The sequence below is a fragment of the Cnephaeus nilssonii genome (genome assembly GCF_951640355.1).
Source record: "Cnephaeus nilssonii genome assembly, chromosome: 21".
Lineage (NCBI taxonomy): Eukaryota > Metazoa > Chordata > Mammalia > Chiroptera > Vespertilionidae > Cnephaeus > Cnephaeus nilssonii.
In genome coordinates, this window is record NC_137092.1 from 20,433,320 (window position 1) to 20,456,486 (window position 23,167).

The window sequence follows — 23,167 nt, forward strand, 5'->3', positions numbered from 1 at the left end:
TAAATCTCAGCTGACCTGTTCAAGCCAAATTCTCCAACTAGAGCAGAGCAGAGGTCAGCCTGACATAAACCGACAGACAGGAGGCCCCTGCAGATTTACGTAGGTTTGGGAAGATTGTGTTTTTTCTTCTTTCCTCCTCTTTTTTTCCAAACTCCCATCAGAGTGCCATTGGGAGTCCTGGATATGTCCCAGGAGCCAGGCAGGAAACAACTGGCCTTAATATGACAAAATTAAATCCAGGTTTATTAACTAGTGATCAGAATTTACATTCGAATGTTGCTACTCTGGGTGTGTCTGTGTGGGTTGAACACATGTAACTGATATATTTCTTCTGCTATTTCACAGCACTAACCAAACAATGGTTCACTTTTCTTGTTGAATTTTTAGTTAAAGTGAATGGTACATTAGTTTAATTTATTAATGTGATAAATGCTTACTGAGTGATATTGTGTGTGTGTGTGTGTGTGTGCGCGCGCCAGCGTGCACGCTCTGAAATCATCAAAGGCTGACCCCTTAAATATCTTCCACTCTGTGAAGGGAGCTGAAGCTTGTACATTGGCAACTCTGACATAAGCCTGAATGCTATAAAATTTCAACTGGACCATGAAGATGTAGAGAGGAAGGAGAGTACATGCAATGTAGATGGAGGAAACTGTATATGACAAGGCACAGAGGCAATTAAGTCCATATGTTTATGGGAACTAAGTCATTCATTCATTCATTCATTCATTCATTCATTCCATCCTATCTAATAAAAGAGTAATATGCAAATTTACCATCACTCCAAGACACAAGAAGACCACGTCCATGTGGTCAAAGATGGCTGTCCCAATGTGGACACAAGATGGCCACCACAAGATGGCCTGCAGGGGAGGGAAGTTGTGGGCAGTTAGGAGTGACCAGGCCAGAAGAGGAGGGCAGTTGGGGGTGACCAGGCCATCAGAGGAGGGCAGTTGGGGGAGACCCAGGCCTGCAGGGGAGGGCAACTGGGGGGACCAGGCCTGCTGGGAGGGCAGTTGGGGGAGACCAGGCCTGCAGTGGGGGGCAGTTGGGGGGGCCAGGCCTGCAGGGGAGGGCAGTTGTGGGCAATCAGGCAAGCAGGGAGGGCAGTTAGGGATGACCGGGCCAGAAGAGGAGGGCAGTTGGGGGAGACCAGGACTGCAGGGGAGGGCAGTTCGGGGGGGCAGGCCTGTAGGGGAGAGCAGTTGGGACCAGGCCTGCAGGGAGGGCAGTTGGGGGGACCAGACCTGTAGTGGGGGACAGCTGGGGGGGACCAGGCCTGCAGTGGAGGGCAGTTGGGGGGGACCAGGCAACAGGGAGGGCAGTTAGGGGTGACCGGGCCAGCAGAGGAGGTCAGTTGGGGGAGACCAGGTCAGCAGGGGAGGGCAGTTGGGGGGACCAGGACTGCAGGGGAAGGCAGTTGGGGGGGCAGGCCTGTAGGGGAGAGCAGTTGGGGGGACAAGGCCTGCAGTGAGGGGCATATGGGGGGGGGGACCAGGCCTGCAGTGGAGGACTATTGTGGGGGGACCAAGGCCTGCAGGGGAGGGCAGTTGGGGTGACCAGGCCGCCAGGGGAGGGCAGTTAGGGGCAATTGGGCTGGCCGGGGAGCAGTTAGGTGTCGATCAGGCTGGCAGGGGAGTGGTTAGGGGGTGATCAGGCTGGCAGGCTGAAGCAGTTAGGGGCAATCAGTTAGAGGCAGGCGAGCAGTTGGGAGTCAGCAGTCCTAGATTGTGAGAGGGATGTCCGACCACCCTCAAGGGGTCCTAGATTGGAGAGGGTACAGGCTGGGCTGAGGGACACCCCCCACCCCCCGTGCACGAATTTCATGCACTGGGCCTCTAGTAAATATTTATAAAGTGCCTACTATATGACAAACACTGTTTTAGACCCTAGAGATCCAGCGCTAAGCAAAGAAAAATCTTTGTTCGCATGAGTCTTACATTCTGAGAGGTAAGGGACAGACAATAAACAAATCAATTAGATAATTTCAGACAGTGTAGGTTTTATGAAGAAAACAACACAGAGTAATACAGGGCCTGAGTGGTCAGGGAGGAGTTTACTTTGACTGCAGAGTAAGGTCTATGATAGGATTGTGGAATTGAAAACTAGAAAGGTCTGTGTTGGGGAGTCCATGAAAAATCTTGAATGTTAGGCCTGGTAATCTCTTTTTGGTCATTTCTAGAAAATACTAATTACTTTAATTCTTGAATTAGCGAGATCTGGTGCTCACTTTTCTGATCAATGATGTTTTCCAGACCATGTATAGAGGCACACTTGCATCCATGGTCATTCTATATTTGGGCACTGCTACATCTTGAGTCATTTAACTTTATTCAGCTTTTAAGGGCCCAGGAGGCTAATCTTGACAAGCTCATCTAGGAGACTTTAAAGATTTATTTTTTAGTTGCTCATAAAGTATTTTCAAATCACATTTAAGTTAATTATTTTTCCTGGGTTTCACTAACATTACTTCTCATCGAAGTCTATCCACATAGGAATCTACAAAGTTTAACCACTTTTTGGAGGATTTGTTTGTTGTTGTTAAAAATGACAAAATAGAATTTTAAATAAATGCATATGTAATCTCTTTACTTCTTTAACTAAAAAAGAAAAGTCAAAATGGACCTATCTCTAGTTGTATCATTTTTTGTGCAATACAAATAAAGAATATTTTAGTTCCCAGGGAGAATTTTTAAAGAAAGTTTTAAGCATGTATGCTGTAGTGAAAACACTTGTTATCTGAATAAATGATATTTTTCTTTTTAAAAAAATATATTTTATTGATTTTTTTACAGAGAGGAAGGGAGAGGGAGAGAGAGTTGGAAACATTGATGAGAGAGAAACGTCAATCAGCTGCCTCCTGCACACCCCCCACTGGGGATGTGCCCACAACCAAGGTACATGCCCTTGACCGGAATTGAACCTGGGACCCCTGAGTCCACAGGCCAACGCTCTATCCACTGAGCCAAACCAGTTAGGGCTGAATAAATGATATTTTTCTTGACCCACAAACTATTAATTAAACATTATTAGCCTTGTTGTAGCTCTAAAGATCTATACTTCTCTTACTCTATCTTATCATTCATACAGCTTATAGGATAACAGCTTATAGGATAACTATCTGGAGTATATCTTATAAGAACATAGTTTTCACAGATTGATGGGGGGTTGGAGTAGCTGGGGAAAGGTCAGTGGGGAAAAAGGAGACATATGTAATACTTTAAACAATAAAGAATCCTATTTAATAAAAGGGTAATATGCAAATTGACCATCACTCCAACACACAAAGATGGCTGCCCCCATGTGGTCAAAGATGACCACCCCCATGTGGACACAAGATAGCCACCACAAGATGGCCAGCAGGGGAGGGCAGTTGTGCGTGACCAGGTCTGCAGGGGAGGGCAGTTGGGAGGGACCAGGCCTGCAAGGGAGGGCAGTAGGGGGTGACCAGGTCTGCAGGGGAGGACAGTTGGGGGGGGGAACCAAGCCAGCATGGGAGGGCAATTGGGGGGGGGGGACCAAGCCAGCAGGGGAGGGCAGTTGGGGGGGACCAGGCCAGCAGGGGAGGGCAGTTGGGGGCAACCAGGCCAGCAGGGGAGGGCAGTTGGGGGGGACCAAGCCAGCAGGGGAGGGCAGTTAGGGGCAACCAGGCCTGCAGGGGAGGGCAGTTAGGGGTGACCAGGCCGGCAGGGGAGGACAGTTAGAGGCAATCGGGCCGGCAGGCAGGTGAGCAGTTGGGAGCCAGCAGTCCTGTATTGTGAGCAGGATGTCTGATTGCCCGTGTGGGATCGGGCCTAAACAGGCAGTCAGGCATCCCTCGAGGGGTCCCAGATTGGAGACGGTGCAGGCTGGGCTGATGGACAACACCCACCCTGTCCCCATGCATGAATTTTGTGCACCAGGCCTCTAGTTTAAATTAAAAGAAAAGAAATTGGAGAGTTTAAAAAAAGAAAAAGAAAAAAGTGAATAACAGCAGAGAAATAGGCAATATTATCATTCCCTGTTAAGGTATTAGGAGGGAAAGGTCTGAGAATGGAGGAGTGTGACTGGATTATGGATCATATTAAGGAAGAAAGAGAAAAATATGAAAAATAAGAAAATGGGATGGGAGAGCATTGTTCTGGTGGCCAATAAGGACACACCATCCCATGAAATCAAGCCACAGTAGCACACTTGTTAATTTTGCCAGTTTTACTGAAACTTCACATATAAAATTGAACACTAAAGTATAATAGGGGAAAAAAAGCTATCATGGTTTTTAATAAAATTATAGAGTACACTTTTAAAAAGGAATAAACAAGGTCAATTTTAAGGTTGCAAGGGTAGATTGAATGCAGCCTCCAGATTACTGTGCTGAGTTATTAACCTTCTTAATTTCTTTCAGTTTACAGAATATTTTTTTAAAGCCTTCGTGGATGGTGAGAGATGTATCACAGCAGAGTTTATGGCGACCAAAGCCTAGGGACTGTTTGCTAGGGAAGCAGTAAAGAGACAGATAAAAAGGGAAGACAGGAATCATATATGTAATAGCTTGCTGCCACAACAAAATATTGTAGACTTGGTGGTTTAAACAACAGAAATTTATTTTCTCATAGTTCTGGAGGCCAGAAGTCCAAGATCAAGGTTCAAGATGATTTGGTTTCTGGTGAGAGTTCTCTTCCTGGCTGCCTTCTTATTATGTCCTCACATGGCCTTTCCTTGGTGCATGTGCAGGGAGGGAGGGAGAGGAGAAGGGGGAGAGAAGCAGAGTGTGCCAGCTCTCTGTGTCTCTTCTTGTAAGAACACTAATTCTATTGGATCAGGGAATCACCCTTATGACCTCCTTTAACCTTAATTACTTCATTAGAGGCCCCCTTCTCCAAATATAGCCATATTTGGAATTAGGGCTTCAATATATGAATTGTAGGGGCCACAGATATTTAGTTCATAAAATATAGAAAAAGGAAAAAAATTTCTAACTGAAGCAGAAATTAGAAAAGTTTTACTACAGCTGAACAGTAAATTCTTGAGCTTCCTGGCACAGAAGGTAAAAAGAGAAATATAATAGGCAATGTGAATTTAAGTCAGGGGTAATCTCTTGGACATCTTAAGCCTTATTTTCTCTTATTGTGTGTTTCTGTTTGTTAAGGTAGTTTCAGAAATTGACCAGTAAAGGTGGGGGTCAGGAAGGGATGGATTTGGGGGGCTAGAAAGTCTGTTGTACTTCACACCACATTCCGTAGATTTTTTTTTTTTCCTACATAGAAGGCTGATTTCAAATACTGCTTTGATTTCTTGATGCCTGGGTGGAAGATTCCAGGAAGTACATGTTCTGGACTGGATCTGGGTTTATTGCCACTAGAAATAAATATTGGGCTCTTTGAACTGTCAATGCATATACAGGTTTTGTTTGATTGTGGGTTTTTTTTGTTTATTTGTTTTTTAAAGTGGAAAAGTCACAAATCCTGCAAGCAGATTGTTTCAAATCTCAGGGGGAATTATAAACCCTATTGCTTGTTCAAGTTAATAACACACTTTTTAACAAAAGTGCTAAGGATCACTTATGTGAATGCTTTTGTATGTACATAAGTTTAAGATGATTTTATCCTAAAAATTATCAACATCTATGGGATAATTTGAGGTGGCTTATTGGTCACAAACTATGGTTGGCATTTTTACTTTAGTTGCTCTGGGTTGGTCAATATAATGTACACAGTGGAAAGGGTCAGAAAATTATTTGAATGATGATTGCATAAATAATATTTAGGTCTTAAATTATTTGTGACATTTTTCAATTCTTTTAATCCTCACCTGAGGTTATGTTTATTGATTTTTAGAAAGACAGGAAGGGAAGGAGGGAGGGAAGGAAGGAGGGAAGGAGGGAGGGAGGGAAGGAGAGAGAGAGAGAGAGAGAGAGAGAGAGAGAGAGAGAGAGAGATCAATCTGTTGCCTCCTATATGCACCCAAACTGGGTGTTAACTCGCAAAATCTAGGTTTGTGCCCTAACTGGGAATCAAACCTGCTACCTTTTGGTGCAGGGGATGATGCTCCAACAATCTGAGCCGCCCAGCCAGGGCTTGTTTCTTTAAAAATTTAAATTATGCCATATTATCTTTAATTAGGTACAAAGACCCTAACAATCATGTCACCTAGAGATCATTTCACCCACCGCTCTGTTTGGCTGTCAGTCTCTTGTCTCTCCTCCAGCAGTGGTGAGCTATCCCTCTGGGAAGAGAAATCAATGGTTCGTTGGTGTTGCCAATAACAAAGATGTTGTCTTTTGTATGAACTCATTGAAAGAACTAGGATGTCTCTCTCGGTTGGTGATCACACCAATTCTTTCCAGGTTACTAGTAGTACCTCAAGTAACCACATACAGGTTCTGGGTGAAATCAGTAACCTTGCCAGTTTCCAAATCAATCTGAATGGTGTCATTCACCTTGCTGAGGGGATCAGGGTAGCAGTTGGTATGAGCATCACAGGTTGCCAGATGAGGGATTCCCCTTGTGTCCTTAAAGATCCTTCTCTCTTTGCACAACTTGTACTTGGCCTCCTCAGGTGTAATATGATGGAAAGCAAAGCAATCTTTGGTGTCATAGAAGAGACTGAAATTCTCTTTGGTCTTGTCAATGCTGAGATACCTGTTAAACCAACCGGGTAGGCTATATCATTTGCACCCTGCCATCATCTTCATGAACTGCTGCAGACGGACCTTTACCTCATCTCCTGTCAGAGCATACTGAACTCTGTTTAGAAAACAATGACAGGGAGACATTCTCTTAGATTGTGGGGGCTGGTAGTTGGACGAGAAGCAAACACACTGGTCAGTTTAATCAGCATCCAATACTTTGGAGCTGCTACACACTTCCAATGATTGTTGGGACCAGGAGCCACAGCTGCACTAGCCACAAAAAGAGAATTTTTGCCCTAGCCAGTATGGCTCAGTGGATAGAGCATCAGCCTGCAGACTGAAGAATCCCCGGTTCGATTCTGGTCAAGGGCACATGCCTGGGTTGTAGGCTTGATCCCCAGTGGGGGGCATGCAGGAGGCAGCCAATCAATGATTTTCTCTCATCATTGATGTTTTTCTCTCCTCCCTTCCTCTCTGAAATCAATAAAATATATATATTTTTAAAAAGAGAACTTCCAATTCTTTTCAGCTTGTTTAAACTTTGTGTTCTTAAATCTAGTTTGCTTCCTCAAAATGGTAGAAAGGGAAAAAAACAATTCCAGAGGTCCTTTCCAAATGGCAAATTCAAGATCAGTGTATAAAAGTAAAACTGGCAAAACAAGTACAATGTAAACATACACATTTTATCCCTTCATTCATCCTTTTGCTCATTTATAATTTGACCAATTTTTATTGAGTACCTTCTACTTACCAGAGTATTGTTAGGTTCCAGATAAAATCTGGTCTCTTGGAACTTCCATGCTATTAAAATGCAGGGCTGTGTGATTTGGCTGCCACCTTACAGATATGCACAAGGTTACCGGGACACTTGTGGGGGGTCATCTTATCTAGATGAGAAACTTTGGGTTGGTTTCTGGAGAAAGTGGTCCAAGAACTGAAATATGAATAGGAGCAAGTCATGGAAAGGGCAGGGAATTCCAGAGGTGACATTATATGCATGGGAACAGCTGGTTCTAAGGCAAAGCAGCACAAATGAGTGATAACTTATAGCGTGACACCTGGCACAGTGGAATACAGAGTGAAAGTGTGAGGCAAGAGGGAAGGCTATGATAGAACTTTGCATGTCATACTAATCTGGCACCTTCTCCTAAAAGCTCTCCTGAAATCTTTGAAGGATTCTAACCATTGGGGGAATCAGATCTGTTTATTTGAATGACAGTACCATTAGTAAGGAGTATGGCAAATGACTTGAAAGTGGAGTGCAAAAATCCCAGTCTGGGATCCAGTTAGAAACTGTTGCAGTAATCTAGGCAAGAAGTGATGCAGTCCTGAACTAGACAGTTAACTATTTCCCAAAGACATAAAAACAAATCTCTTACACAATCCTGGGCCAGATGCTTTAAACAGTTATTTAGAGGAAAGCAGATAATATCTGCTTGCAGTCAGAGCTAATTAATTTCTTTCTCATTAAAAACCCCCCACAAACCTGTCAATGCAATTGGTATTGGTATATGGTATTTAGAACTTTCTAAGAAAGAACAACAAATAAGCAGATATTAAATCATCCATGCTTACAAATAGTCTACTTTTCAGGCAATCCTATGCAGGTTAATCAGAACCAAACTCATACATTTTAATCATAACACGTTCTATTATCTGCCAACGTATTTTCAAGTCTATGCAGGTATGACCACATGCCACGATGAACAAATGAACTGGAAAGATCAAAGCTATTTGATCTGGTTCTGTGATTTATAATTTCCAAATCAACATGAAGAGAAAATAGCAGGCATCAAACATTCATCTATGCTTGTACCAGGTCATACGCTATAATTCTATCCAAGTACAAGTTTCCATGGTAAACAGGGCAAGACTTGCCAACACTTCACAGGTTTCCAAAAAGCAGCTATGTCCCTCTTGGGAGGACTTTGTAACTGGAAAAGAAAATCTTCACAGATGAAATGTCCAGCAAAATAAAGTCACAGACTGTATTTCTACAGCAGGCCTCTTGCCAGATGTCTCATCAAGTATGGCGCTGGCAGTGACCCGTCCTATGGTAGAGGTGGTAGAATGCTCCCGCCAAATCTTGTTTTCATTTGCTCACAGCTTCCTAGAAAAAAAAAATCTTACTTTGAGTTGAAATTTTCCACATTTCATCCTAGTCCAAAGGTGACTTAAAAAATTATTTTTTAAAAGTTGAATTGAAGTAAATTGAAATTTGTAAAGTTTATAGTCATTTGGGGAACTTTGCGTACACAAAAATCTCACTGGATAACACCAAAAAAATTACATTTTCCTTTTCCTTGTGACTTTTGGAAGACTAACTCCTTTTGGCTGTTTCTTTTGAAAGGATTTAACCCTAAGTTACCCAACTTTTTAAAAAAATTTACTTAAACAGATTTTTGCCCATGAAGAACTAATAAAATAAGACCTTACCTATTCAATCTACTAATAATTTTTTTAAAGTTTAAAATATTCTTGCATATATTTGATAGAAAAAATATTTTAAAATAATTAGTTTAATTCAATTAAATCCAACAAATCTACTAAGTACCAGGTAGTAAGGTGCTAAGTGAATGCTCAGTGTTTGAGGTGTATAAATCTGTATAAAGCAGTTCCTATCCTCAAGGAATATGTTAATTGGTAGTGAAGAGGAGAATAATAAAATGGCAATAATATAAGGCAGAATACAATAAGTGTTAACAGCAGAGGTATAAGCAAAGTCATGTGGGACCACAGAATTGGGAGAAATTAATGTTGATTGGAGGCTAAGAATAGTTTATCCTGGGTTTTGAAAGTCAGAGAGTGTTAAAGATCAGTGGGTTGGGAAGGACATCTCAGACAAGGCTCTAGTGTGAGCACAGCCTCTGATGTTAGAAATGGGACAAATCAGGGCCATGGCCAGGTAGCTCAGTTGGTTAGTTGAGCCTATACAGCAAGGTTGTGGGTTTCATCCCCCATCCCCAGGCAGGGCACGTACAGGAAGCAATCAATGAATACGTAAATAAGTGGAACCACAAATCAATTCTCTCTCTCTCTCTCTCTCTCTCTCTCTCTCTCTCTCTCTCTCTCTCTCTCTCTCTCCCTCCCTCTCTCTCTCTCTCTCTCTCTCTCCTTCCCTTTCCTTTCTCTCTCTAAAATCAACAAATAAATGTTTAAAAATAGAAATAAGACTAGTCAGAGTGGTTGGAGTGTTGCATATGACAGAAGAAGGAGAAAATAAAGTTAGGAAAAGTTGAAAAGTTAGGCTCAGAGTTTCTCAATGGGTATGCTATCCATATGTTGGGGTGGATGGTTCTTTGGTGTCTTAGGGAGTGTTTATCCCTGGTCCTAGCCTTCTAAAAGCCACTATTGCTCTATGTTGTTTTGATCATTGAGAAGAATTCCCCCAACTTTTCCAAACACCCTCTAGGGGAGAGAGTGTCACCTTTGTAAAAAATAACTGAGGGAGCCTTGGATACTGAGTTTGGGGAAGTCCTTTATTCTATAGGTGATGATGTCTGGCTTCTGACCAGACCAAGGGCATGATCTGACTTCGTGTGCAGGACAATAATTTCTGGAGATTGAATCAAAGGAGAGAAAAATTGAGAAGTAGGATAAGCAATTCAGTCTTTTGCAATAGTCCAGGCAAGAGTCAATGTGGACTTGAACTGAACAATTTCATCACTTTCATGTCAGAAAACGTTAATAGACTATTTTTTTTTTCAGTTATTACTCGTGCCTCTGAAACTCCATAGTACTGCATTGCAGAACTCTTTGTGCTGTAGCTGCTTCCCTGTTTTTTTCTTTCCTCAAATTAATATCATATGGTAAATTCAGTATTACAAAAACAGGATTTTTAGAGGGTGATCATAATACCCTTTCTAATTATAGAATAAACACATGGGGGATGGAAAGCTCTATTTAAAAAACAAAACAAAACAAAAAGAATGATGTTTCTCTGTTTCATTTAGGTAGTGTTTGGGTTCCATCACTTCTTGACTGTTTTTTTTCCCTTTTTTCTTTTTATAAAAGAAAGCTCTGTTGACAGTAGATTGAATAGTTTTGAATCCCAGATGTCAATGCTGTGGAAACTCAAAGTGGTTAGACAGATGGAGTTTGTCAGAAGCACCAGTCATTGCCAAAACAGAAGATGGTGCCCAGGGCAAGAGAGGCACGGAGGTAGCATGGCCCCTGTGATGGCTCCAGACGGTGGTGAAGGGCAGAGAGTGGCCCTCAGCACCATTCTGTAGGTATCAAGGGTGTCCTGACTCCACACAGCAGCTGTGATCGCATCTTGTTATGTGTCCCTCTCTCCCAGTTGCTGCAATATTGTTGCCTTCTGGTTTTCCAGAGGAACTTTGGAAGGGACTACACTGACAATCAACCACAGATATGTTATGCTTAAATTTTCCCTGAAAAACCCTCTTCAGGAAACTTTCAGGTGGTTTTTCATTTGAAACAAAATGGGATTTCAAGAACATTAAGCAGCTGAAAACTTGTACCACATCTATGCAGAGGCCTAAGAACTTGAGATCACAAATTTGAATCAGATCCTATTCATTAGTGAGACTCTCATTCTCCAAACCTCATCCTTTTAGCTCTATTTCTATGAGAGGTTTCTAAAACTGTCTTGGGCCTCCACTCAGATTTTCTGGGGTTATATTCCTTCAAGTTTTCTGGTGCAAAATTGTTAATTTTGCTCTTCATTGAGGAATGTACTGAAAAAGTAATGATAACAATGTTTTCCATTTTCCTGGTACTGTATACCTGCTATAAAGCATTTTCATATATATATATATATATATATATATATATATATATATATATATATATATATATATATATATATATGCTCATTAAATCCTCTGAAGCTCAGAGGATTAAGGGACTTACCAAGGTCACAGAATGGAAAATCCAGAACTCAAGTCCAGGTCTCTTGATTCCAAGCACATGCTGTTCCCTCTAAAGTTTGCTATTCAATGATCAGCTCTTTGTTCCTCTGAACTGACAGTGAAGAGGGCCAGAAGCGTCTGAGCAATAAGACCTCCCAGTTCTGACCTAGGGTCTGCTGCTTTGAATAATGAGGATCCGTTCCATGGGCAATTTCTAGCACTGTCATTTAGAAATTGCTATTGATGGCACCAGCTTTTGTGGGTCATGGTCCTCAATGACAGGGGAAGCCAGTGGCTGCAGCTCCTGGTGACCATTCCACTCTATATAGCTGCATGCCATGACTCCCAGCAGCATTTGCTGCTGACTGTGGTAACTCCCAGTTGCTCCTGTCAGCAGTTCTCGAAAGACCTTCTGGGTCATTGCAGAGTCTCCTGTTTCCTGGAAGAGTTCCACGGCAAGCAGACAGCACAACCTCAGCCCCACCTCTAAGTGCAGAGCACAGTTCTTTACTCCTCAGCTCCTCAGAGGACTTCTTCAAAATTGACCCCCAAAGTGACATAGGGGAAGCAAGACTCTAAGGGCTTGTAACTTCACACTGCTAGGCTCCTGGGTTTTGCTGGACTCAGACAGATTTGGGTCCACTGAATCTCCATTGGGTTCAGAGTGAATGCCTTTATATTCTTCTCTCAGAGTCACATGTGAGCACATAATATTTCTCTCTACATGCTAACTCTTCCCTTATTGTGCATTTATGTGAACTGAGTTCTAGCAACTGCCCTCCGTATCTATGAAGTGACCATGGGTTATGTAGAAACTCAAAATTAGTCCCAAAACCATTTAGCAATAAAGTAAGGTTAAGATTTATTTAGGGTTTGCCACATTCTAAGACCTGTTCTAAATAATTTCCTTTTTATGTTTTCAAGTACAGTTGACACTTAATATTGTTTTATATTAGTTTTAGGTGTACAGCATAGACAATTATGTAATTTGTGAACTGATCCCACAGTAATTCTAGTACTCACCTGGAAACATAAATAGTTATTACAATATTATTAACTATATTGCCTGTCCTGTACTTTACATCCCTTTGAATATTTCCCCCAAGCTACTATCCCTCTGCTAGAGCCCAAGGTGAGTGCCTGTGAATGAATTTGTATGCTAGCCCTTTAAGAGGATGCCTGAGTTTCCAACAGCCTTTCATCTCACCAGAATGGTCAGGAATCCCTGCTGATTTTTACAGCCAGATGTTATGTGGGTTCCTCTTCCCAGCTGAGAGCCCAGCATGGGGCTGATCAGGAAGGACCTCTGCCCTGAGATATCTCTCTAGACTCTCAATTGCCACACATGGGTGCAGGGCCAGCCTGTTTCTTGTCTCTACTCCTACTACTCTTGATGTGGCTTCTTCTTTATATCCTTAGTTATTGGACTTCTGCTCAGCTAGTCTTCAGATGATTATCCAGGTTTATTCTATAATTTATGTGGTCATGGGAAGAGATGTGTGCAGCGTCCATCCACTCTGATTTCTTCTTTTTATTTTCCCCTGCCAATCCTCACCAGAGGATATAATTTTCCATTGCTCTTCAGAGAGAGTGGGGAGGGAGGGAGAGGGAGCGAGCAAGAGAGAAACAATGTGAGAGAGACACATCTACTGGTTGCCTCTTGCACACGCCCTTACTGGGGGCAGAGAGCGAACCCAAGCATGTGCCCTTGACTGGGAATCTAACCCAAGACCCTTCAGTGCACAGTCCAATGCTCTAACCACTGAGCACATCGTCCAGGGTTACTCAGACTTCTTGACCAGAACCCCATACCACAATCTACTTTAGAACATTTTCATCCTCCTAGTGTTTTCTATTACATTTTAAAATCTTTATAATATACCCTTGAGGAAAGTTCTGGTATAAGCTCCTTTTACAAACAAGGAAAAGGAGGCTTTATGAAGTTAAAAGAAAAACTAAAAAACTGCTCAGGAGGTAAAGAATGGGAAATCTGCCTTCTGTTTGTTTCTGGATTCCAGAAGTTTCTAGTGGATAAGAAGTCTATTATCACATTCAAATATTTGAGTACATCATTTATCCTGCTTGCAAAATGCCACAGTGTCTCTAATGGCAGACTTCTTTAAGCCTTATGTGGTCCTGGCAGAGTCAAGACTTCTGTGGCCAACACTTCCATTCTTACCTAACAGCCATTCCTTGTTCTTCCTTGCCCAAGTACCTAATTTTGTTCAGTTGGTAAGTACTGTTGAGTTCCAGATGGATTGAGTAATAAGAACTGAATGACAATACCATAGTGATCCCATTGGCCTTTGCATGTGTAGTATAGGGGCAGTTTTGGATGAGTTGGGGGATCTTTGGGAAGCTTCTAGCCAAGATATTTCTCACTGAGTGAAAATAGAATCACAAAAAGAGAAAGCCCTTTTGCCCTCATTCTTTCCATCCTGCTTTAAATAATGTTGAGAGAGGAGGTGACATTTGGGGACTCTGGAGGCTTGTAGCCAGGAGATTCCATTTCTGAGGACAGAAATCAGTATTTTGTGGATGGAAAATGGGATCATAAAAATATCTGTGTTTTTTTTTTTAATGACATGGAGCCACCACATTAACCCTGGGACTACTTCTGATTTTCTTATGAAGTTGACAATAAATATTCTTATATTTATGCCAATACTACTCAAAATGTGAGAAAAATGTGCCAGTCCAGAAACTTTTTGTTACTGCTCTGTGAAGTGATAGAAACAGAAATTGAGAAGAGGGGTTTAGATACTTCTAAAGTACGTTGACATTGTTGTTAAACCAGTGACAATAGATTTGTCTGAACAGGAATTGGCCAATCCAAGATAGATGGGAAATTAAAACAATAACAACAATGCCATAGGTCATTTAGTTGATAATTCAGTTGATATTTTACTTACTATTAGTATTCCTGTCTTACAGACCTCTTAAGAAAAGACGGTTGTGCCTACGTAACTGATATGCTCTCAATTTTAACCAGGTCACATGTTAGAGACCTAGGTACAACAGGTTTTCCTCTTAGAGACTGTCTTAATAAGTGACCTAAAACATGTCTTTCTGTTTGATCTGATTCTTCTGTAGTTGTAATGCTTTGAGGAAAAGCCAACGGTAAGCAAGGTGGCAGAGACTAGTCATTTATTAAACACTAGTGCCCGGGTGCACAGATTTGTGCACATTGAAAGGAAATTAATTAGAAGGTGGCTGGCGGGGTGGGACTGGGTGAGCTGGGCCGGACATGCCCTGGAGCCAACCGCCCTCGGCCCCTCCCCTGCTGGCCGTACCTGGGGCGGTGCTGCAGCTTGAAGGGCATCTGAGGAGTGAGCAGGGTCCCTCTGGCATGTGAGGTCCCTTAGCCTGGCCTGCGGGGATCAGGCCCAAACCGTCTCCCTACATCCCCTGAGGAATCCTGGATTGCGAGAAGGCGGTTCTCAGGTGATGCACTCGGGAATCTCTGATTCCGGGTGCGTCACCCAAGAACTGCTGCTGCCAAGTCACGGCAGCTCAGCAGCTCCTGCATTGAGCATCTGCCCCCTGGTCCTCAGTGCACATCAGAGCTACCGGTTGGAGCATCTGTCCCCTAGTGGTCATTGTGCATCATAGCTACCGGTTGGATGGTTGGATGGTTGCTTAGCCTTTTATATATACTAGAGGCCTGGTGTACAAATTAGTGCACCAGTGGAGTCCATAGGCCTGGCCTGTGGGATCAGGCTGAAACCAACTCTGCAACATCCCCTGAAGGGTCCCGGATTACAAGAGGGTGCAGGCCAGGCCAAGGGACCCTACCGGTGCACGATCGGGGCTGGGAAGAGACATGGGAGGTTGGCCAGCTGGGGAGGACTGCGGGAGGGCTCTAGGGCATGTCCAGCCCATTTCACTCAGTCTTGATTGGCCGGACTCCAGCAGCAAGCTAACCTACCGGTCAGAGCGTCTGACCCCTGGTGGTCAGTGCACATCATAGTGAGCAGTTGAGCGGCTTTAGCACATCATTAGCATATTATGCTTTGATTGGTTGAATGGCTGAACGGTCAACCGGACACTTAGCATATTAGGCTTTTATTCTATAGGATAAATAGCAAAAGTGTGAAGTTGGCAACATTCAGCTCTGTGTTCTCTCACATAGTCCTTCAGAGATCCCTCCCATCCTATATCCCCCCATCCCTAGTTTTCCTCCTTGTTTCTCCCCAATTCTTGTTTTTGCTCTCAGCCTGACACCAATTCATCTTTAATAAGGATTTAGCAAATAAATTCCCATAAGGACATTTAGGACTTTGTGGCTTTAGGAAAACCACTAATCTATCTGTGTCTGTTTTCTTGTTTGTAAAATGAGGATAATGTGACACCCATTATATAAATAATAATAATACCTAACATCTATTGCTTACTGTGTGCTTGGTACAACTTTAAGCCCTTTATAAATATTAGCACATTTATTTCTCTTAACAACTTTATGACATATGTGCTACAATTTTATCTCCATTATATGAATGAGGACTCTAACAGGGTTACATATCTAGAAAAAGGGGCATGATTTAAATCTTGATATGACCACTCAAGCCCTCCTCCTTGACCGCTATGTTGCAGCTCCTTATTGTAAATGTAAGAAATATTCAATATTATGTGATGAGAAAACTTCGGATAAAAAATAGCTTATCTAAAAAATAAAAAAAATAGCTTACCTAGTGATTTAGTCTGTGTGAACCACCTATTTATAATACTGTTTTAACATAATGAAAAGTGTATTAATGAGCCATTTCAGAGCACCAAAAGAGAGAGAGTGAGAGAGAGAGAGGAGAGAGCGAGAGCAAGAGAGAGAGAGAGAGAGAGAGAGAGAGAGAGCATCAGCTGGAATATCTGACTTATGGTTGGTTTCCTGCTCAGGAGTTTCCTAAAAGTAAACTTAATTATAGTGTTGATATTAGTAGATTGGAACATGGGAATAGCTTGGAGTATATTGCCAAATGGACCAACACTTTTTAGGTTGATCCCTCAGTAGCCAGAGGCAATGGAAAGATCTACTTCATTTCTTGGTAATCAGCCTGTTTGATGGAAGGCAGGGCTAAGTCCAGGAAATGTAGAAGACCAGGAATCAAAGGACTTGGACTCCAGTGCTGGCTCTGTTACCACCTGGCTAAGTGACACTGGGCAAGTCACTGAATCCTTCCAGGTGTCAGCTTTCTTTGTGGTGAGGCTCAATTGAAGTAATGGAGGTGGAAGTTGCTTGAAGGCTGTAAAAGCCTTTGAACATAATTGCTATACTTTATATTTATACTAGAGGCCCAGTGAACAAAATTCGTGCATGGGGGGGGGGGTGTCCCCTCAGCCCAGCCTGCACCCTCTCTAATCCAGGACCCCTCAAGGGATATCTGACATCCCTCTCACAATCTGGGACCACTGGCTCCTAACTGCTCACATGCCTGCCTGCCTGATTTCCCCTAACTGCCCCCCTCCCAGCCTAATCACCACTAACCACCTCTGCCTGCCAGCCTGATCACCCCTAACTGTCCCCCCCGCCAGCCTGGTAGCCCCTTATTGCCCTCCCCTGACAGCCTGGTTGCCCCCAACTGCCCCCCTCTGCTGGCCTGGTTGCCCCTAACTGCCCCCGCCTGCCGGCCTGGTCGCCCTCAACTGCCCCCCTCTGCCAGCCTGATCACCCCTAACTGTCCCCCCTGCCAGCCTGGTAGCCCCTTACTGCCCCCCTTGCCAGCCTGGTCACCCACAATTGCCCCCCCTACTGGCCTGGTTGCCCCCAACTGCCCCCCTCTGCCAGCCTGGTTGCCCCTAATTGCCCCCCCACTCTGGCCTGATCGCCCCTCACTGCCCCCCCTGCTGGCTAGGTCGCCCCCACCCCCCCACCCCCTGCCGGCCTGGTCACCCCCAACTGTCCTCCTCCCCCCGCCAGCCTGGTCACTTCCAACTGCTCCCACTGCCAGCCTGGTTACCCCCAACTGCCCCCCCCCCCATCGGCCTGGTCACTTCCAACTGCTCCCACTGCCAGCCTGGTTACCCCCAACTGCCCCTCTGCCAGCCTGGTCGCCCCAACTGCATTCCCGCCCTCCCCCACCCCCCCGCTGGCCTGGTCGCCCCCAAATGCCCCCCCTGCCGGCTGGTTGCCCCTCGCAGCCTGCTGTTCAGTCGTTTGGTCGTCCCTCACTAAACCCCCTGCTGGCCTGGTCACCCCACACAGACTGCTGTTCGGTCGTCGGTATGGTTTTTTCGGTCATGATGGCCCCTGGCTTTTTGTGTATTAGGATTAGTGCCTAACCCCTGATATTGGATATCAGGGTGGTATATGTGGATGAAGTAGCATGCTTTAGTGAAAATTACAGTGTCTCTGAGACAAGTGATCTGGGTTCCAGTCATCCTCCAGGTCCAGCCTGCTGCAACAGTGTTTTCTTAAATGAAAAATGAGGGATGTGTGTGGAAGGAGAATTCTAAATGATCTCTGGGACCCTGTGCCATTGGCTCATCAACATGGTATTGTGAAGAAATTTTCAAGTCCCAGGATGTGACCAAGGTTAGCAATGTCAGCCCCACTGAAAAAAATCAGAGCTACAGAGGTCAGTATGGAGAATGAGGAGACTGAGGTTCAGAAAGGACACATTAGTTGCCTGAGGCTGCACAGATAATCAGCAGTGAGCAGAGCTAGAACCGAGCTTACCTAATTCCCAGGCCAAGGTTCTTTCTGTTGATCCTCACAGCCTTATTTACAAAGATGACATTATTAAAACTATCTTGAAGAATTGTTTACTTTGCTGTACACCTGAAACCAATATAAAATAATACTGAAAGTAAACTGTAACTGAAGAGTAAAAAATAAAAAAATGACTTGCTCAATGAAATCATCATGAAACACCTAAAGAACACAGACCCTCTGGAATACTCAGATGATTTCTACATATTTCACTCATCTCATATAAGACATATGGATATTTTACTAATACTTCTTTTTCATCAACATTCAGTAGCATTCCCTGCATCATTTCTGAGTTGTATATAATTGCAAAGACAATATTGCCACATCAAGCTGATAAAACTTTATATTTGAAAGATTTCTCTTTTAGGTGTTATGTTTCATAGGCATTTGAGGCAGTTCTCTGGAAGAAATATTTTGTGTGGTGCATAATATAAACATTTACCCCAGATGAACTAGAAGGAACTACAGAGTTGTGAAAAACAATTGTAAGGGGAATGGCATGGTTAGACATAGCAAGACCTGAGGGTCATGGTGGACAATTAGCCAGATATGAGACTTATAGTCATTTATTGTAAAAGCAAATATTATACTTGGAATTTCAAATGGAGAAAGCTATATTATAGCCAGAATTATATGAATTTTCCCATTATCCTCAGTGTGTGTCAGTCCTTTAATTTAGCATTGAGTCTGCTTTTTTCTTTTTGCATGTCACTAACCTGGTGACTGACTATGCTATAGGGGGACCACAGTCAGTGAATAAGGGTAGCAGTTGCTCTTTGAGGACTCTAGCACACTAAGGCAATAGCAAATACCCAAGCATGACTCTAGCCTCGATTGAGTCTGCTTTTGTACTTCTCCTCAAGTGACTTGGGGTAAATGGCAAAGGGCCTGTAGAAAAGAAGAAGCTCAGTGATTCAAACATAAAGAAAACCTTTCAATCATGTGATAGATTATTATAGAAGATATTATTAGCTGCTAGAAAAGGAGAGAAGGTCAGATGAGGTATCAGAAAGAGTATCAAATTATAAGATTTATTGAGAATTACATGCCAAATTAATAGCTAACATTTATTGGATATTTATTATGTTTCAGGCACTGTGCTAAGTGGTAGTCATGAACAATCCTGTTGAAAATTCATAAAAACCTAGATGGTAAGATAATATTATTATTTACATTTAATAGATAAGGAAACTGAGGTTGAGAGATGTTCATTGACTTCTCCAAGATAAAACAGCTATAAAGATGAGAAGACACTATTGGACACCCACCAAACAGCTATTCCCTCCTTTATTTTGAAAAGAGAACCCCAATATTTTTCTCTATTGCAGGGGCAGGGTCCCTCTTGAGCACAAGGGGTGAGTTTTAGTTGGTCTAATTTAATCATGGTAATGTCCTTCCACTTGCCAAGTAATTGGTTCAGGCATGAGAATGAAACACAATTTTGGTCATAAAAGGAAATTCACCCTGAGGCTTATCCTTCTTCTTAAAAAGATACTTTGCACTTTCCCTGCCTTTGGGTGCTCTGGTGCGAGGCTGTGGTATGTGGGGCACTTGAAGACATTAAGCAAATGTAACCAAAGAACAAAGGTGACATAATGAAGGTGGCAGAGTGGAGAAACAGAAAAACGTTGCTGAATTCACCAATCCAAACATCACCCTGTCTCAGGACTTATAAGAGATAGTTAATATTAGAAATATTAGATAGCAAATATTCTTATTTCTTAAACCACTTTTGGTTGGTTTTCAGCTACTTTTTTGCTGAATGCCTCCTCACTGATGAAGTGAAAACACTAGGGTTCAAAGCCTGTTTACCAGATACTAGATTCTGTGTTCTTAATTACTACAGAAAATTGAGGGAGATAAATTAGAATGTGTCTATAAAAGCAAAGAGAAACCTATGGGCAACTAACAGATTATTTTAAGAATAATAAAGCCTAATGAAGATAAGCCCTCACTCCAAAATTATAAAACACTATAGAAACACTGAATTCCTTATGAATGACAGTGCATAAATTAATAGAACTATCAGATGAAGACTATAAAATATGTACACTTAAAGTGACAGAAAAAAGGAAATAAAACCATAAAGCAGAGGATTCTGAAAAAGAATAAGCATATTGAAAAATAATTAAACTTTTAAAAATGGAAACATGTAGACATTGAAACTAGTGGATAGGTTAGAAATGCTAGATATGGCTAAAAGAATTTATATACTAGAAAAGGAAATCTGAGGAAATTATCTGAAAAGTACTAGAAAGAAAATGTTGGAATATATAAAACATCAAGAGAGTGAGGATATGAGGAGGTGAAGCATATATCTACTAGGAGTTTCAGTAAGAAAGAATAAAGAGAATGGTGGAGACATAGAGCAGCTAAGAATTTTTTTCAGCATTAATAAAACAACAACCATGAATCCTAAGAGTCAAGAAGCACAGCAAAGTTCTTGGCAGAATAAGTAAAAATAAATCTAGACACATCTTAGTGAAATTACTGAACATCAAAGATAAAAGAATATAATAAAAGCAACTTCAGAAGAAAAGACAAATTAACAAAGGAATGATTGTTCAATTGGCTGGAGATTTCTCAACAGGCAATTATAGAGGTCAGAAGATAGTAGGAACATAAGATTAAAGTGTTAAGAGAAAATAAATACTTAAATTCTGTAGCCAGCTAAACTTTATTTTAAGAATAAAACTTTCCCTTCCCCTAAAATAACATTTTCAGACAAAATAAAAATAAAAGAATTCAGCACAAAAGAACATTGCTGAAGGGACTACTGAAGGATGTAATTCAGGAGGAAGAAAATGAACTAAGAAGGAAAGTGTAAGGAATGGTGAGCAGATGAGCTGCTGTGTGTTTCCTCTTACTGCTGTGGGTGTCTAGTGCCTTCCATAGAATTAGGGGTAGGGCCTGAGTGTGGAGATAAGGGAAGGAGACATGTTGCCATTGCTGCACATGTATTTCTGTGTGTATAACACATGTTCCCATAGGAGCAGTATTGCAAATAGTGATTGGCTTCCCAGGCTGACCCTTCAAGCCTATTGAATTTATGTGCTACTAATACAGAAACTATCTGATGAAAGAAATACTTGAGTCAAGAAAGAATTAAGCAAAGAGATCAAGAGATTCCTAAATTACCAAGTCTAAAGTCCTGGGGTGGTGGCAGTGGCAGTTATGGGGATGGAGCAGTAATTCATGAGCATCAAGTTTCTAAAGGAAATTCTAGATTCTTCCTCAAAAGAAACATGCATCCTCCCCTGGACTCTAATTAGACTTTGCTTTTTCTTTAACGGTCGCTGACAATAGAAATGGAAGAACATGAGCCATGGAAAAAAATATGACCAAAGAGGATATGATTGCCAACATGCCTTTGGATTTCACAGCAAGGTCGTTCCCCCCAACAACCCCCTCCCCCCGGAAAAACAAAACAAAACTCTGTTGTTTCTATTTGGTTCACAGCATGGGTGAAGGCTCCAGGGTATTAAAGGCTGCCCAAGTGGATCAGTGGTTGAGTGTTGACCTATGAACCAGGAGCTCACGGTTAGATTCCTGGTCAGGGCACATGCCCGGACTGTGGGCTAGATCCCCAGTAGGGGGCATACAGGAGGCAGCTGATCAATGATTCTCTCTCATCATTGATGTTTCTCTCTCTCCTCCCTCTCCCTCTTCTTTCTTCATATATATCTATATATCTATATATCTATATCTATATATCTATATCTATATCTATATCTACATAGATATGTATGTATATGTATGTGTGTGTATGTGTATGTATATGTATATGTATATGTATATGTATATGTATATGTATATGTATATGTATATGTATACTAGAAGCCCAGTGCATGATTTAATCATGCACGTGTAAGCTGTCTGTCCGCTGGTCGGCAGCTCCGAAGTCCCTGGGCCCCTAGGGCGGGGTGGGGCGGGGGCGTGGTCCTCCTGCAGCCAGAGCCCAGGCCGGGGTCTTGCCTTTGCCTCCCGCCCAGGAAGGCTGGGGCCGCCGCCACGTGCTCCTGCGGCCCAACTGCCACCAGACTCCTCCCCGGGGAGCCGCGCCGCCCACCCACCGCCCGCCGCCTCCAAACCTCCAAAACGCCGGCTCGGCTCGCTGCCCCAGAGGCCTGTCTGTGCCGCAGCACAGCCATGGCGCAGACGCTGAGCTCGCGTCGCTGCTGGCAACATGAGCTCAGCGTCCTGCCGGCCCAATCACCACCCCGAGTCCCACCCCCTGTGTCACCTGCTGGCCCAATCATGGGCATAGCGGAGTGATGGTAATTTAAATATTACCTTTTTATTATGTAAGAGATGTATATGTATATGTATATGTATATGTATATGTATATGTATATGTATATGTATATGTATATGTATATGTATATAAATATAAAGCTGCCCAGTGGTTGTAAAAGCCCTGACAGGAGGGGTTGCAGAGGGTCCCTCAAAGTCCCCTGGGCGCTGGAGCCCCTAGTCGTGCTTGAGCCCAGCCTGGGGCGGGCCAGCCTGTGGACCTCAGTCAGGTGGTCTCCATCCTCCTGATGAGTTTCACCTGCTCATCAGCGAAGTGGCTGTCGGGAAGTCAGGAGTCTGCGCGGCAGCACCCGAGCGCGTGCGCAGCTGCAGGAGGGCCTGTTTCAGGGGCGCGTCCAGGGCTTCACCTCGCTCATGTAGGCCGGCTTCTCCTCGTCCTGGAATGAAGTGGTTTGCCTACTGGCGCTTCTCCTCCGCAAACTCGGGACGAGCCACATCGTCGTGGTCAAAATAGAAGCCCAAAGAGAGGTAGGCAGTTTATGGTGGCCTCCACCTCCGTGGAATTCTGACAAACTTGGGAGCTCATGGTTGGTCGGCAGCCAGGAGCTAAGCTAAAAAAAAACAAAAAAAAACACCAAAAAGCAAAAAGCAAAAAACGGTTTTGGCTGGTCCTGGAGTCCGAGAGTGGCTGGGAAATGGTTCCAAAAGTTTTTACTGGAAAGG

General features: G+C 43.0%; 1 pseudogene across 1 annotated transcript; it reads right to left on the bottom strand.

The window, feature by feature from the left end:
- Window positions 1–6,140: 6,140 nt before the first annotated feature.
- On the bottom strand, window positions 6,141–22,941 carry LOC307093765 (small ribosomal subunit protein eS4-like; annotated as a pseudogene). The gene is made up of 3 exons: window positions 22,852–22,941; window positions 11,739–11,923; window positions 6,141–6,880 (listed from the first exon to the last, which is right to left on the bottom strand). The product of its transcript is annotated as a small ribosomal subunit protein eS4-like (transcript).
- Between the last annotated feature and the right edge of the window lie 226 nt (window positions 22,942–23,167).